Source organism: Rhinopithecus bieti, unplaced genomic scaffold (assembly GCF_001698545.2).
Source record: "Rhinopithecus bieti isolate Rb0 unplaced genomic scaffold, ASM169854v2 scaffold_9615, whole genome shotgun sequence".
Lineage (NCBI taxonomy): Eukaryota > Metazoa > Chordata > Mammalia > Primates > Cercopithecidae > Rhinopithecus > Rhinopithecus bieti.
Genome location: NW_016806325.1, coordinates 409,011 through 426,509, shown reverse-complemented (window position 1 = coordinate 426,509; position 17,499 = coordinate 409,011). Strand labels below are relative to the sequence as shown.

Genomic DNA, 17,499 nt, shown 5'->3' with positions numbered 1-17,499 from the left:
AAAAAAAAAAAAAAAAAAAAAAAAAAAAAGCCCATTCTAAATATATTTGATACTAGTTCTTTCTGTATGTATGTACCCAGGGACAATGTGGCTACCAATGTCTTCAGTCAAAGGGGAATTCCTAATTGGTTGTATTGGGTCTTACTTTGAACAGAGGTTCCTGCAGGACACCACTCCACCTCATATGATGTTCGTGACTCCCTCACTCTAATGGAGGTGAGGTAGACTATGGACTTGCAGGAGTTTAGCACCCAAAGATGGTGAGCAATCACAGGCAATGAGTAGGTGGGGAAAGAATGAGCCATTATTCAAAGGTTATCAGAGAGTGGCTCCTGTAGGCCCTTATTAGACCAAAACCTGTGCCAAATCTGCTTCTGCTCAGCTCTCTGGTTTTGGAAGTGGAGCCTACCTCTTTTGCTCCCCACCCCTCTCCAGCTCTGCCCTCTGCAGTCCCAGTGACTCATCAACCCTCTCCTCTCCCTTCTCCAGAGCCAGTTTTTTGTTCATTTGTTTGTTTTTTGTTTTTGTTTTTTTCTTTTTTGAGATGGAGTTTCACTCTTGTTGCCCAAGCTAGAGTGTAATGGAGCAATCTCAGCTCACCGCAACCTCTGTCTTCCAGGTTCAAGCGATTCTCCTGCCTCAGCCTCCCAAGTAGCTGGGATTACAGGCATGTGCCACCATGCCTGGCTAATTTTTTGTATTTTTATTAGAGACGGGATTTCTCCGTGTTGGTCAGGCTGGTCTTGAACTCCTGACCTCAGATAATCCGCCCACCTCGGCCTCCCAAAGTGCTGGAATTACAGGCGTGAGCCACTATGCCTGGCCAGGCCCAATTTTATTTAAACAGTGAGGTAGATTCTGCTCCATGAACCCTAAAAGGTTCCCGCTTAGGACGGTGTTTTCTTCTTCTTCTTTTTAAATTATTTTATTAAGGAGCAACCCTATTAGCTGACAGGACAGTGTTTTCTATGAGCCTTTGTTTCTGCTTCACTGTAGCTGCAGGAAGAGGAAATGGCACACCTAGAAAATGCACAAATTAGTATTTCAAAATATAGTTATTCCCCATGCTTAATAAAATCATCCACACCCTTTACTCTGAGACCCATTTCTTCCTTGAGTTCTGCTCACTCTGCTCCAATACATACCCATTGTTTCCTCCACGGAATCACTTTATCTACAACATTCATTTGTCTCCATGTACTTGATCACCCCTGGCCTTGCTATCGTTTTGTTTATTCCTTTTAACATATTTTTAATTCAGGTTTTGTTTAGCGTTTCTAACTATGTTATCAACTCCTTCAGAACAAAGAACATCTCTAAAAATACTTTAGAAGCTACTGTGCCTTGTACATAGTAAATATATGCTGATTTATTGAGCGCCATTCTGGAAGAATCTGTGAGTTACACCTGACAAAGGGATGAGAAAAACTAATCAAAATGGAATACATGGTGGTTAATTTTATGTGTCACTTGACCAGGCAACAGGGTGCTAGACATTTGATCGAATATTATTCTGTGTCATGAAGGTGTCTCTGATTGAATAAGGTATATTACCCTCTCCAGCATGGGTGGACCTCATTCAATCAGCTGACAGCCTGAAAAGTACAAAAAAGGCTGAAGTAAGAGGGAATTTCCTCCTGCCTGCCTGTTTTCAGAACTGAACTGGGGCCCCGGTGCAGTGGCTCACACCCATAATTCGAGCAATTTGGGATGTCTAGGCAGGCGGATCACTTGAGCCCAGGAGTTCAAGACCAGCCTGGTCAACAAAAATTTTAAAAAGAACTGAACTGGAACAGGCTCTTCCTGGGTCTTGAACCTGCCGGCATTCAGACTGGAACTCCACCATCAGCTCTCCTAGGTCTGCAGTTTGCCAACTATAGATCTTGAGTCTTGTCAGCCTCCATAACGGGGTGAGCCAATTCCTTATAATAAATCTGTATCTATGTTTATGTTCATATCTGTATCTACGTTTATCTCCTATTAGTTCTCTTTCTTTGGAGAACCCTAACTTACACAAAAGTTTATATTTAGAAGTACCTTCTTATCCTGAGTATGACATTTGTTTTTTTTTTTTTAACATTTATATATTATTCTTTTTTTTCTTTCGAGCATACCCTGATATCATTTTGTTTTATTTTGTAATGTTTTTATTATTCTTTTAAAATTTTCTGGGTACATAACAGGTGTATCTATTTATGGGGTACATTAGATGTTTTGATACAAGCATGCAATGTGAAGTAAGCCTGAGTATTATCTCTGGAGGTCCAGATACAAAATGCAAGGTAGGAATTACACAACCTAAAGAAATAAAGAGGCAAAGTTCAAGAAGAAAGTTTACATTGATGATGATTTTGCTTTTTTGAGACCGAGTTTCATTCCTGTCACCCAGGCTGAAGTGCAGTGGCATGATCTTGGCTCACTGCAACCTCCGCCTCCTGGGTTCAAGTGATTCTCCTGCCTCAGCCTCCTGAGTAGCTGGGATTACAGGCATGCACCACCCAACTCAGCTAATTTTTATATTTTTAGTAGAGACGGGGTTTTCACTATAGTAGTCAGGCTGGTGTTGAACTCTTGGCCTCAAGTGATCCTCCCACCTCGGCCTCCCAAAGTGCTGGGATAATAGGTGTGAGCCACCGTGTCAAGCCTGATGATGATGATTAAAATATTTGACAACTCACTATGTTCCAGATACTGTTCTAAATCCTTTACACATTTGAGCTCATTTAATCCATACAGTAAATAGTCTATATGATCTACATTCATGTTGAGAATGTTCATGTGTGGCATAACTGAATGTATGCACTATGAATAATATTGAGCAAAATAAACATTGAAAGATTAACTTTTCTAGTGTAATTTTCCTATTAAAGGCCTTAATACTCACCCGGGGGAAACAGCATATTGCATGATATTAAAGGCATTTGCATTTTGTTGTAGTGCTCTAAAACTCTCCATTACTGAAGAAAAGGATTTCCACTCAATTAAATCATGAAGCAGAAGATTATGCAGTTTGAGTCTCAAGATGTAAAAGATTTGAAGAGACTGCGTATAGGTAAGAACTAAATGAAAAATAAGAAGAATGCCTGTGCTATGATATACTTTGATACAGTGGCAGTCAGGTTATTTCTTTTCTTTTGTTCCTTTGTTCCTTTGTTCCTTTGTGTGTTTGCCCTGAATGGTACAACTTATTTTCAAAAGAGATAAATCATGCATCCTCAAATTGGATGTGGCTAACTAGGTGTAGAGGGTTTTGGTCCATGAGTAGCACACAGTCTAACATCTGCTGTTGCACTTTGTTTATTAGAATATAAATTAAATTCCTGAGCTGGTACACAAGCCAGTGAATAGACAGCAGGCTAAATTTGTTACGGTTGAAAAAAGTAAAACATGGTATGTCTTCAACAAAGTTATTAAGGTGTAAATTTGGGTAGGATAAAGGCTAGGGTATTGATTAGTAAATGTTGTTATTTAGTCTGATTTTTTTCAGTAAATTCCAGTTGATGGAGTTTAAGGGCTCAATGGAATAAGAAGAAATTGAAGGAAGTAGTATTGCATTCTCAGCCTACTTTGGTTGTTAATTTCCTTTTAGCTCAGGGGAAATATAATAACCTCTAGGTGGTTCATTTTATTCTATATTTGAAAAATAGAGGCCCTGCATGGTGGCTCATGCCTATAATCCCAGCAGTTTGAGAGGCTGAAGCAGGAGGATCACTTGAAGCCAGTAATTCAAGACCAGCCTGGGCAACATAGCAAGATTTCATCTCTATTAAAAATTAAAAAACAAAATTCTCTAACAATTCAAGCATTTTAAAAGTTAAAATAAAAAAAACAAACAAACAAAAAAACAGTTTTGTGTGGTGGCACACACCTATGGTCCCAGCTACTACAGAGGCTGAGGAGAGAGGGTAGCAGGAACCCAGGAGTTTAAGGCTGCAATGAGCTATGATTGTGTCTACCCTTCAGCCTGGGCAACAGAATGAGACCCTGTCTTTTTTCTTGAGACGGAGTTTTGCTCTTTTAGCCCAAGCTGGAGTGCGATGGCATGATCTTGGCTCACTGCAACCTCTGCCTCCAGGGCTTAAGCAATTCTCGTACCTCAGCATCCAGAGTAACTAGGACTACAGGCTTGCGCCACCACGCCCAGCTAATTTTTTGTATTTTTAGTAGAGACAGGGTTTTACCACGCTGGCCAGGCTGGTCTTGAACTCCTGACCTCAGGTGATCCACCCGCCTCGGCCTCCTGAAGTGCTGGGATTACAGGTATGAGCCACCACGCCCGGCCTACCCTGTCTTATAGTAATAGCATTATGGTGAACCATGGTGTTTCATTTTCCAAGTGAGGCTTTGGTGATTCGATCATTTGATAAAGTCATGGAGTTCATTAGCACGAGTGTACCTCCAAACCCATCTGAGCCCCTTTGTCTTCACTGAATATGTACCCCAGCATATTCACACTGATCGTCACAAGGTGGGCTGATAAAAGAGCGTAAACAGAGGAGCGTGTGGTTGATGCTCATAAAATAGTTGTTGAATGAATTTTGTTCATGTTAAGTTTTGAGACAAGCTCTCACTTTGTCGCCCAGGCTGAGTGCAGTGGCGTGATCATAGCTTACTGCAGCCTTGAACTCCTGGGCTCAAGCAATCCTGCTTCCTCAGCCTTCCAAGTAGCTAGGACTATAGGCACACACTACCCGACTAATTTTGTTTCTTTGTTTTGTAGAGATAGGATGTTGTCATGTTGCCCAGGCTGGTCTCCAACTCCTGGCCTTAAGTAATGGCCCTGCCTTGGTCTCCCAAAGTGCTGGAATTACAGAGGTAAACCACCATGTTCATGAATGCTGGTTAAAATTATAATCTCAAATGTCACATTTTTAGCTGGGTATGGTGGCACGTACCCTTAGTCCCAGCTCCTCGGGAGGCTGAGGCAGAAGAATCGCTTGAACCCGGGAAGCGGAGGTTGCATTGAGCTGAAATTATGCCACTGCACTCCAGCCTGGGCAACAGAGCAAGACCCTGTCTCAAAAAAAAAAAAAAAAATTAACGTTGCATTTGGCAGTAGTTAGTGATAACTGTCTTTGCTTTTTAGCTAAATTTGGTTCTTTTACGTTGTAGAATATATCTGAGTACTAAACAATAAGAATCTGAATGAAACTGAAAATTGTCATTTAACAAGTGTAACTGATCTGAATGGTTCCACGACACTTGAAGTGTGATAAATGCTGTTCAATTACCAAATACACACACACACACACACACACACACACACACACACACACACACAGACTTCCAGGCCTAGAGGGAACCCTCATCCAGGCTTCACTACACAGCAAAGCTGCCCATTTTGCACCACCTGGGACCGAGACTTCAGAAAACCACAGCCTGCTTGAAGTTGGCTCCCAAGAGCCTAACAATTTCTTTCTTTCTGCTGTATTTTGGTGGGGAACTTAAAAGAAAAGCTGTTAGATATCCCCGGAGGCAATGGAGAGCCTAGAAGAGGACTCAAAAGGCTCCATCTAGCCCCCAGATGACTTTTTTATAGCTTTGAAAGTTTTAAAAATTGGGACATTTTACGTAAATATATGGTTTTGCAACTTCTCTTGAAATAGAGAATCTGGCATCTCTGGACCAATATTCCATTAGGCAATACTTGGTTGGAGCTGATTTGCAGCCGCCCTTTTCAAAGGTCCCCATTTACCTCGGTTTCTTACAGCGCCTAACTGTCTCACTCATTTCCTTTACTCATCCAGCCCTTAACAAGATTTTTGTTTTGTTTTGTTTTGTTTTTTTTTATTTTGTTTTGTTTTGTTTTTGAGACAGAGTCTCGCTCTGTCACCCAGGCTGGAGTGCAGTGGTACGATCTTGGCTCACTGCAAGCTCTGCCTCCCTGGTTCAAGTGATTCCACTGCCTCAGCCTCCTGAGCAGCTGGGATTACAGGCATCTGACACCACACCCGGCTAATTTTTGTATTTTTAGTAGAGATGGGGTTTCACCACGTTGGTCAGGCTGGACAAGCTTTAAGTTGCTGACCCAGCCTAGACATTGGCGGCAAGAGTGGGAGTTCCATAACAGTGAGAAAAACCTCAAAAGTGTCAATTAATTTATCAGTGTGATTGTAGCATCGGTTCCTACAATGTCTAGCATATTTGCATTCACAACTGCCCTCTCTTTCAATTTCCCATAGCAAGAAGCAAATAATTGCATATAATTTATTACGGGCTTGGCATTATTTCAAAATTCATATATTAACTCATTTCGGTCTACAACCCTATAAACAAGCAGGTACTTTTTTTTTTTTTTTTTTGAAGAGCGGAGTTCTTGCTCTGTCACCAAGGCAAGGGCTGGAGGTGGCTGTGGCCCGGATCTCAGCTCACTGCAAGGGCTCCGGCTCCCCCGGGTTCAGCCCGCGCATTCTCCTGGCCTCAGCCTCCCGGGTTAAGCTAGGAACTACAGGGCCGCCAACCATCCCACCGCCCGGCTAGTTTTTTGTAGTGTTTTAGTGGAAGATGGGGTTTCACCGTGTTAGCTAAGGATGGTCTGCGACTCCCCTGACGCTCGTGATCCGCCCGTCTCAGCCTCCCAAAGTGCTGGGATTACAGGCTTGAGCCACTGCGCCCGGCAGCAGGTACTTTTTTAATCTCCATCTTCAGATGAGGAAACTCAGGGGCAAAAGTTAAGTAACTTAACCAAGATCACATTGCTAGTAAGTAGCAGGGCCAGGAATTGATTCTGTGTAGTCTGACTCCAGAGTCTTGACTTTTAGCCACAACAGTATGCTTCCATGTTACATATGCATTCAGGGTTAAAAATTCAGTTACTGGCCAGGCATGGTAAACACATGCCTGTAATCCCAGTATTTTCAGAGGCCAAGGTTGGAGGACTACTTGAACACTGGAGTTTGAGACCAGTCTGGGCAACACAGTAAGACCCTGGCTCTACCAAAATAATAATAATAATAATAATAATAATAATTTAATTTAATTCTTCAAAGTATCTCTCCATGTCTGTGAAAAGCACTCTGGATACCCAAAGCTGAACTGATTTTTCCTCCTCAGGGCTCCCAGACACTCTGTGCTTACTGCCACCACAACACTCATCACATAGCCCTGAAATTGCCAGCCAGACTTGCAGTCTAACTCTTAAGCAAAGAGAATACCTTATTCACCAGCATGTGGTATGTAGCACACATCCAGTGTTTATTGAGTGACAAAGTAAACTGTGTGCTTTTTCACTTTTGTATTGCTACCCTCTTGGACCAAATGGTCATCATATCAAAACTGGACCAATTAACAGGATATTGAATGGTTTCACTGCCTCTGGGCTTCCATCTTTCCACAGCAAATTCTCCACAAATGCAGATAATAACAGCTTGTTCTCAGAGATGTTGTAAAAATGTAATGAAAAAATGCTTATAGAGTGCCTAACCCAGGTGAGTGCCTGGCACTTAAAAGTAATTAGCAATATAGTGCTTACTGTTATAGGTAATACTGGAATATTTCATTCAATATATTTTTTATGGAGTCACCCCCAGACCCAACTTAAACTCCTGCCTGCAGCCCTGTACATGTGACTCCTTTCTCATCTTCAACCTGTGTTCCTCCATCTGGCATAAATGAGAGAGTGCCAAAAGCCACAGAATAAGTAGGTTTCGGCTCCCCAGGAGCAGAAGTTATACTTAAGGACTTGGGATGCACTGTGAAGGGGGAACATTATTCTATGTCAATGCTTATGAGCATACATGATGGAGTCTACTGCAAACTTTCCAAGAATTTTTCAAAAGATAAAACATAAGACTTAAAGTAAATTCTTACTTGCAGATGACTGCTCCAGGTTAATACTCTCAGACTCCTCTGGAAACTAGGTCAACTGCCCTATGAAAGTACTGTCTGGCACCCAACAGATGCTCAAAACCCTTACCGCCTGCCAAGCCCTGCGTGCTCTTTTGAAGTCACTGGTTTCAACGAGAACTTCCTCTATGCATGTTTTCAAGTAAGAATAAGAGCAATAATAATAGCAATAGCCAACCCTTACTGATCTTCTCCAGTGTGCCATGCTCCCTGCTAGGCAACTTATATATCTTATATCTTTTTTTTTTTTTTTTTGCACGTGACATTGCTTTCTTTTAGTTGGAGTGAAGACAAAACCTGGTCATGTTCGGAGATGAACAGCCTCATCTAGGTGGTGAAGAACATTCTTATCTTTCTTGGTTAACCAGGTCCTAAATTCAAGGAATTTCCACGTGTTCTTTAAAACCACCTGAAACTGTCCTGCGCAGGCTCACACCGCAACTCTGTACCAAGGGCCTGGCCCCACCTGCAGCCAGAGGTCATCTCACTGGGTGTCATCATCATCAAAAAGATCTTCAAAATCATTTTAAAAGTCTGCATGAACGGCCTTTTCATTGGCTGCCAAGTCCATCAAGAGCCTCGTGCTGCCTCCTGCCTCGTCCAGGTCCACGTAAGGCCCGGCGCCCTCGGGGAACATCTCGTCCATGGCTGGCTTCATCTCGGATGCGCCTATATCTTATATCTTAATATTCCAATAACTCAGAGACATAGGTACAACTATTATCTCCTCTTTATAGATGGAAAACAGGCTTGGAAAGCTCAAATAACATCCCAATTCACATAGTATAGCTGTCTTCTGGCGAAGAGAGATTCAGACCCCAGACACCATCACTTTTCGCCACTAGGCCACATTGCCTCTAGTCCAATAATAATGAAATTATTCTTTGTGTTAAAAAAACTTCGTCTCTGCCATGAGGAAAGGATATTTCACTATTATTATCATGTTTATTTAAATATGCATATTGAATCCTTGAGATAAAGAGGTAAAATTCTCATGTCCTTAATTTAGACTATTTCTCCTTCCTCACCCACACATCGATGGTACACATCTAGTAGACTAAGTAAATACAGCTTAGCATATATACCATTAAAAACAGAAGAAAGTTTTAGTTGACATCCTTCCTTTTTCCTGAAGACTTGTTGTTTGTGCACTATCTCGAATGCAAGAAAACATAAATTTATTTACTTAATTAATTTATTTATTTACTTTTTGAGACAGGAGCTTGCTCTGTTGCCCAAGCGGAAGTGCAGTGGCATCATCTCAGCTTACTGCAACCTCCACCTCCGAGGTTCAAGTGATTCTCCTGCTCCCGCCTCCCGAGTAGCTGGGACTACAGGCATGCACAACCACGCCAGGCTAATTTTTTGTATTTTTAGCAGAGACAGGGTTTCTCCAAGTTGGCCATGCTGGTCTCGAACTTCTGACCTCGTGATCCTCCTGGCTCAGCCTCCCAAAATGCTGAGATTACAGGCATGAGTCACCGTGCCTAGCCCAAAAATATTAATTTATATTGCATTTTAAAAGCCTTTCAATAGTCCATTTCATTATAAAAGTGGTACACACTGGGTAAAAATAAGAGTATTCCAGCATAAATACACTTTAAACCCTTTCAGAAAGGCTGAAATATTGGCACTCTCTTCCACTAAAGCTGACAAGGAATACTAAGCAGCACTCTCTAGCAAAATCATATACTAAATATTTAAAAAGTATTATAAAGTGATAGGCTAGATAAGCAATAAGTATGTTTAAATACAGATAAATAAATAAAAGAATTTTATAAGAACATTTGGTTTTCACCCACCCCATTCAATAGCTTCTGTTCAATTGTGAAGTCTGTACGTCAGTGACAAGAGAGTGTGAAAAGAGAAGTGAAATCACATAGGAAACACAGTCACTTCAATGGGCTTAACTGTTTACAGTATCTGACTTTTCACAATTCAAACAATTCTGGGTTTCCCGCAACTTTCCAAAGTAACCAACTTCTATTCAGAAAGTGCTATTGTATATATATATATATTTTGAGACGGAGTCTCGCTTTGTCTTCCAGACTGTAGTACAGTGGTGCGATCTTGGCTCACTGCAACCTCTGTCTCCCCGGTTCAAGTGATTTTCCTGCCTCGGCCTCCTGAGTAGCTGGGATTACAGGTGCCCACCACCACGCCCAGCTAATTTTTGTATTTTTAATAGAGACAGGGTTTCACCATGTTGGCCAGTATGGTCTTGAACTCCTGACCTCTGCCTCCTGAAGTGCTGGGATTACAGGCGTGAGCCACCACACCTAGCCAGAATATGCTGAATACGGAATTATTTTTCTGGTTCCATATGGAAAAGTTTAAATTTTTTGTTCAATTTTTTGTAGATCTCTTTAGGAACTGATGGAAAGTTTCATGAAAATCTTATGGTGCAAATTCAAATTTTTCTAATCATTAGCAGATCCTGTTTAAATAAGTTTATCTCTTGATTAAGAAGGTTACTTTATAGGGAGAGGCTACTTGACTGATATTGCAATCAGTAATGGAAAAGAAAAAGGAAAAGAACAGTCACGAAAAGAGTAGCTACAATCTCTTTTCTACAATGCAAAACTAATTCTACAAACAAAATCTACAATCCAGATTTTGTATATAGACTACTATAAAAATAAGCACTGAAAAATTAGTCAGAACCTAAAGAAGTGTGATAGACACTTAGTCCTGAACTCAGTGCCTAAGGAATAATTGAATTCCCAACAAACACTGGTTGTTCTATGGATTCATGAGTACATTTTACCACATTTTCTATTTTATTTTGTGTAGATTTCATGTGTATCTATGATTGGCTAAATTCAGAATGGAAATGTCATTCACTATGATGTAACCTCGAGCAAGTCAGTCTCTCTCTGTGGACCTCAATTCCATCATCTATAGAATGAAGGGTTTGGATGAGAATATCTTCAAGTTCCTTCCAGCTCTGCTACATTCTACAATTCTAGATACTGGCTGTGGTCAAATACTGCTCTTTGTAATTTTCCTAGCACAAGGCATGGTGCCTAAAATTTATGAAATACACAATCAAGGATGAATGAATAGAAGCTTTCAAAGGAGGAAGTAAAATACCTAGTGAAAATGAGACGGTTTGGGTGCCTAGCTAGACTATAGGATGTTAAATGTTTTTCAACTTTACTGTAAGACATGCTTGTTGTGATAAATGTATTATAGAAACTTGGGGGGAAAAAATGAGGCTGGGTATGGCAGCTCACTTCTGTAACCCCAGTACTTTGGGAGCCTGAGGTGGGAGGATCACTTTCACCCAAGACTTTGAGACCAGTCTGGGCAACATTAGGATATGTTTTTAAGTTGACAACATATTACGAAAATGTTTAAATTTATACTTTTTAATAGCTGCAAGATATTCTTTAGTATAGTTATACAATGTGTTAAACCATGACCCTATTTTCCCAAATTATTGCTGTTTCAACCAATCCTAGAGTAAGTATTCCTATACATAGAGTCGTGCATACCGATGTTTATATTTTCAATTTATTCTTGAAAGTAAAATTACCAGGTCAGTGGATAGGCACATTGCAATTTTATAAAATATTGCTTGATTATTTTCAAAAATATTTCTACTACCTCCAACTATATGCAGAAATACTGCAGAGTTTTGCCTGTTTTGAATGCACAACTATTTAATATTTTCCAGTCCAATAAGTGAAAAATGGTATCTCACCATTTTAAATTGCATTTTCCTAACCACCAGAAATTTTAGTATCTCTGCATATATTTATTAGCATACGTTTTGTTATTCTGCATTATGCCTTTACTCATTTGCTTTTATATCCTAAGCATATTTCTATTAAGCTAGCTGTCTTTTTCTTATACATTTATGGGAGTTTTTGCATAGTAGTTATATCGACCCTATATCGCATGGGTTGACAGAGATTTTGAAAACTTTTCCCAATTCTTACTTACTGAAAAAGTAATATAACAATATTCACTTAAAAACATACCCTAATGTTTTCTAAAGAAAAAACGTTTTATGGCGGGGCACAGTAACTCACGCCTATAATCCTAGCACTTTGGGAGGCTAAGGTGGGTGGATTACTTGAGACCAGGGATTTCAGAGTAGCCTGGGCAACATGGTGAAACCCCATCTTTACACCAAATGCAAAATTTAGCTAATCATGGTAGAGTGCACTTGTGGTCCCAGCTACTCAGGAGGCTGAGGTGGGAGGCTTATTTGAGCCCGGGAGACCAAGGTTGCAGTGAGCTGTAATTGCACTACTGCACTCCAGCCTGGGTAACACAGCCAGACCCTGTCTCAAAAGCAAAAACAAAACAAACAAACAAAAAACACCCAAAAAAAAACCCTACAACATTTTATTTTGTATGATTATAGAGAAAGAAATGGAAGGTTATATATCAAAAAATATAAAACTGGTTACCTCAGGAGGAGGTAGATGGGGAAGTCTATTTCTTTCCTTCCCTTCCCTTCCCCTTCCTTCTTTCCTTCCTTCTTTCTTTCCTTCCTTCCTTCCTTCCTTCCTTCCTTCCTTCCTCTCTCTCTCTCTTTCTTAGTACCAGAAATAGTTCCATGTTATAAAATGACTGCTATGGACTGAATTATGTCCCCCCAAAATTCATGTGTTGAAGCTCCAACCCCTAAATGTGATGGTACTTAGAAATGAGAACTTTTTAGAGAGAATTAGGCTTAGATGAGGTCCTGAAGATGGGGTCTTCAAGATAGGATTAGTGCCCTTATAAGAAGAAATACTGTCTCTCCCTGCCATGTGAGGACACAGTGAGAAGACAGCCGTATACAAGCCAGGAAGAAAGCCCTTACCAGAAGCCAACCATGCTGACACCTTGAAATTGGACTTCAGCCTCCAAAAACTGTAAGAAAATAAATTTCTGCTCTTTAAACCATCCAGGTTATAGTATTTTGTTATGGTAGCACAAGCTTACTAAGACAATAATAAGATATAAAACTCAAAGATTATATTGCCTACGAGACAGCAGCACCTCTCAGCTTCTTCACCAATTGTTTATTTCAGTTTGAATGCTTTCAATCTAAACTATTAGCCATTTACTAACCCAATATGTCTTTTGGCATCCTCTCATGCGTTGAGCATGAACCATGTTCTCAGGAATGAGGAATGGGGCATGGGGGAGATATAGATGAATGGATAGGTAGACAGACAGACACACAGACAGACAGACAGATAGGATAGATATAATCTGTGTAAGGAACTACCTCAAACTTTTTTTTTTTTTCTTTTTGAAACAGAATCTCTCCCTGTCACCCAGGCTGGAGTGCAGTGGCCTAATCTTGGCTCACTGCAACCTCCACCTCCCAGGTTCAAGCAATTCTCCTGGCTCAGTCTCCCAAGTAGCTGGGATTACAGGCGCCTGCCACCACACCATGCTAATTTTTGTATTTTTAGTAGAGATAGGGTTTCACCATGTTGTCCAGTCTGGTCTTGAACTCTTGACCTCAGGTGATCCACACGCCTCGGCCTCCCAAAGTGCTGGGATTACAGGCGTGAGCCGCCGTGTCCAGCCTCAAACTTGGTAACATAAAACAATACCATGTTATTAGGCTTACAGAATCTATTTCTACTTCACAAAGTCTGGAACTCCAGGTGAAAAATCTCAAACAGTTGGGATGACTCAAATATTTCAGGGCTAGAATCATTGGAAGGTTTTCTACTCATATATCTGGTGCCTGAGCTGGCATGACTCAAAGTTGGATTCAGCAGAGACCGCCAACCCATCAACCAAATGCCTCCTCCTGACCTCTTCATGTGACTTGGGCTTCCTCACATCATGGTGGTCTCTGGATGGCCAGACTTCTTACATAGTAGCTCAGGACTCCAAGTGAGAACGTTTTAGTGAATAAGGCACAAACAACATGGCCTTTTATAACCTGGCCTCAGAAGTCACACAGCATCGCTTCCACTGTACTGGATTAATTGAAGCGGATAAGCCCACACAGATTCAAGGGGAGAAGACACAAACTTCTCCTGTCAATGGGAGCAGAATTAAAGAATTTACAGCCATGTTTTAAAACTGTCACACATAAATATATGAATAGACATATAAGTTCACATATGTGTGTATATTAAATGCCTTTGAAATTCCCTTTAATTCTCACAACAAACTAATTATTAGGAAGCATTTTATGATTTTGTTTATTTTAGCTTGCTCAAGATCACACAGCTAGTAAGCAGGAGAGGTAGGATTCAAATACATTTATACTAAACAATATTGACTTGAGGGGAGAGATCCCATTAGTTCTAATGCTCTTTATTACCACTCTAATAATTTTGAGTTGATACATATTTAGGGTATCTAAGTTCCCTTGAAAACAAAGTGGACCAGATGAGATGAAATTGTGCTCAATTTAAATAAGCTTATTTTACAAAACAGAAAAACCTCAGGTAGACTTTGAGAGAGTTTCAAATTGAAGCCAATCATATTCAGGAACCAATTCACCTTAAGGCACAGCATTTTCTAGAATAACAGGATGTGAAGCTCCTGGGTGGTTCTTTGTCTCTTTGCTGGGGTGGCTGCTGCTACTGGGCATATCTGCCCAGCTCACGCTCCCTTCTCTGCAAGCCTCAGCTGATTAGAATTAGCAGAGAAATTGACTCAGCTCTTTGTTTCATGGTGTACATGGAGAGATAGCCTAAGATCATGCCTGTAGAATGGAGAAAACAGGACTCCAGCTGCTAATTTCTCCCTAGCCTCTTCCAATCAATACCAGTCACAATAGCCTATTCTATCATGTACACAGCCTGGTGAGACGGTTGACAGGAGTAACCCGCCCACGTCATGGTTCATTTGTGCTATACGTAGAGAAGTAACTGATGAACACCTTTTGGACAACTCAAGTTAAAAATACAACCTTCTGCCCTATCAGTTAAGAGATTATTTGAACCTAATCTCAAAGGTTGAATGTTGAAAGAAAAAAGAGAGGAGTAACTAATAACACCCCAAAAAATACGTCTTACAAAAAGGCTATAAAATCCACTCCATCTGTACTTTCTACTTCATTTCTCAAGGTCATTGACAAGGCAGTTCAATTCATAGATGATAATGACCTTAGCAGAATGCTCTGCTGACCTACTCTATTCAAACTGCATGTGTACCTATATGTGTGTGTTTCTGTATAAGAATGCATGTCTGTATGTTTTCTAGGTCTCTATCAGTGAGATTTACACAATGATAAAGTCTTGCTGATTTACACAATGACAAAGTCTTGCTGCAACACTGAAAATTCCCTGACTGATGAGACAAGAAATCACTATAATAAGGAAGGTCAGACCAAAAGGGAGTTCAAAGGAATAGATTTTCTTTAAAATAAACAATCCTTGCAGGTTCTAAATCCTTTGTATGATTTAAGCAAGGGAATAGAAATACCTGTGCAGATGTGAAATCTGGGAAAGCTGTAAAATTCGTTGTTGATGTTGAATGAACTATCACTAATATTCAAATGAGCAATTACTAACAAATTCATTTGTCCCCTTGGGCTACATGTTGTCACATTGCCATAAGAAAGAGAGGATTTCTGTATAACTTTGTGTCAGAAAAGGTTATGTCATAAACATCTTTGACACCATTTTATCATATAGAGCCAAGGAGGGAAAAAAGAGAGAGAGAGAGTGTGTGTATGGGTGCCTGCGTGGGTGAGCGGGCCCAGGTAAAAAGCGAGTAACAGAGATATAGGGAGGTGGCATGCATTTTTAATCAGCTGCTACAGTTTCTCTTGAACTGAGGAACTAAATTTTCTAATTACATCAAAAATAATTCAGGTAAGAGAGATAAATAAAATCCAGTTTTAGATGATCTGGCTAAAACCGTATTTCTGGAAAAAATGGAAAGCCTTACATATGGATGAAATAGTATCATTAGATGAAATTTGCCAAGACAAATGCAGTTTGTTTCACTGGTTTGTTCTTTTCCTTGTAAGTGTAATGACTAGAACATACTTCATATTCAATAAAGTGTCAAATCAATTAACACTGGAAATATTGCTTGACCTTTTTGCCAATTAAAATAATAAAATAGTTGATAAATGCTGACTCTGTAAGAAAACTGTATATCTATAAATTGCACTGTTTTTGCTAACATAGTGAAAATGGAAACAAACCACAAGTATGGAACACTTTAAGTCTTATTTAGTCTCTTATAGACAAAAAGGAGCATAATCTTTGCAGCTTGCATCTTTTTTGCAAAATTCCATGAATCAATTCTGTTTTTGTTTTTTTTTTTTTAGCAGATGGAGTCTCGCTCTGTCCCCAGGGTAGGGTTCGGTTCAGTGACACGATCATAGCTCACTGTATCCTTGAACTCCTGGGGCTCAATCGAGCCTCCTGCTTCAGCTGCCTATGTAGCTGGGAAGACAGGTACACATCATTACGTCTTACTAATTTTTTAACATTTTTGTAGAGATAGGGTCTCGCTGTGTTTCCCAGGCTAGTCTTGAACTCCTGATCTCAAGCAATCTTCCCACCTCAGCCTCCCAAAATTCTGGGATTATAGGTATGAACCACCATGTCTGGCCTTTTGATTATTTTTGTTTTTATATAATTATTTCTGTCAAAGAAAACTATATAATGAACTGTCTTAGGGTTTTCACAATGTAACATTTCCTCTGATATATGCATAAATTAAGTGAAAAGAGATCTAATTTGGTAAAACCAAAAAATTTCAATTTTTTTTAAAAAGGGACTTTTGGCCAGGCTTGGTGGCTCACACCTATAATCCCGGAACTTTAGGAGACCAAGGCAGGCAGATCGCTTGAGCTCAGGAGTTTGAGACTAGCCTGGGCAACGTGGTGAAACTCCATCTCTACAAAAACTACAAAAATTAGCTGGGCATGGTGACACGCACCTGTAGTCCCAGCTACTCAGGAGGCAGGGGTGGAAGGATTGCTTGAGCCCAGGAGGTTGAGGCTGCAGTGAGTCATGATCACACCACTGCACTCTAGGCTGGGTGACAGAGAGAGACCCTTTCTCAAAAAAATAAAATAAAATAAAATAAAATAAAATAAAATAAAATAAAAAAGGATCTTTTGCATGTATAAAAATAAACCCATAATCCCAGCAGGGTTTCCTAATTCTTCATTAAATACATCGCTACCACTGTGACTGGAGTTTTAAGCATATGATCAAGTCACTCAGGCCAAAAAGGAATGTAAAACATTTCTCATGAGGTGATGTATTTTTATCCCTTTCTCCTTAGGGACATTTGTCACTAAACAGATACTTTATTGTTTGTTATCTTTTGTGTATTCTGGGGTTCTATAGAAAAAAATTAAATTCCATTCAACAACTAAATGTATCACACAAAAACACTTTAATCTATGGGAAGATAGATTTTCTAAAAAGTATTACAATGGCATATGTCTACTGCTTTAGTGAAACAAAAAAATGTAGAGTTATTTATTATTTTGCAAAGCCCTTTCAAATATAATTGGGTACTGACAATTCCTTTAGGAGGTAGGTGAAAAAGCATTTTATTATTATTATTTTACAGATGAAGAAACTGAGGCTTAGTGCGTTGAGGGAACTTGCTGAAGCTTGCACAATTAGGGAATGAAAGTGAGGTAGAAAATGTTCCAAATCAATAGAGCAGTGTTTTCCACCCCAGGTACATATTGGTAGTTAGTTCTAC

The 17,499-nt window shown here is 39.9% G+C and overlaps 1 pseudogene; it reads right to left on the bottom strand.

The window, feature by feature from the left end:
- Positions 1-8,329: 8,329 nt before the first annotated feature.
- LOC108531845 (myeloma-overexpressed gene 2 protein homolog pseudogene) lies at positions 8,330-8,503 on the bottom strand (annotated as a pseudogene).
- Between the last annotated feature and the right edge of the window lie 8,996 nt (positions 8,504-17,499).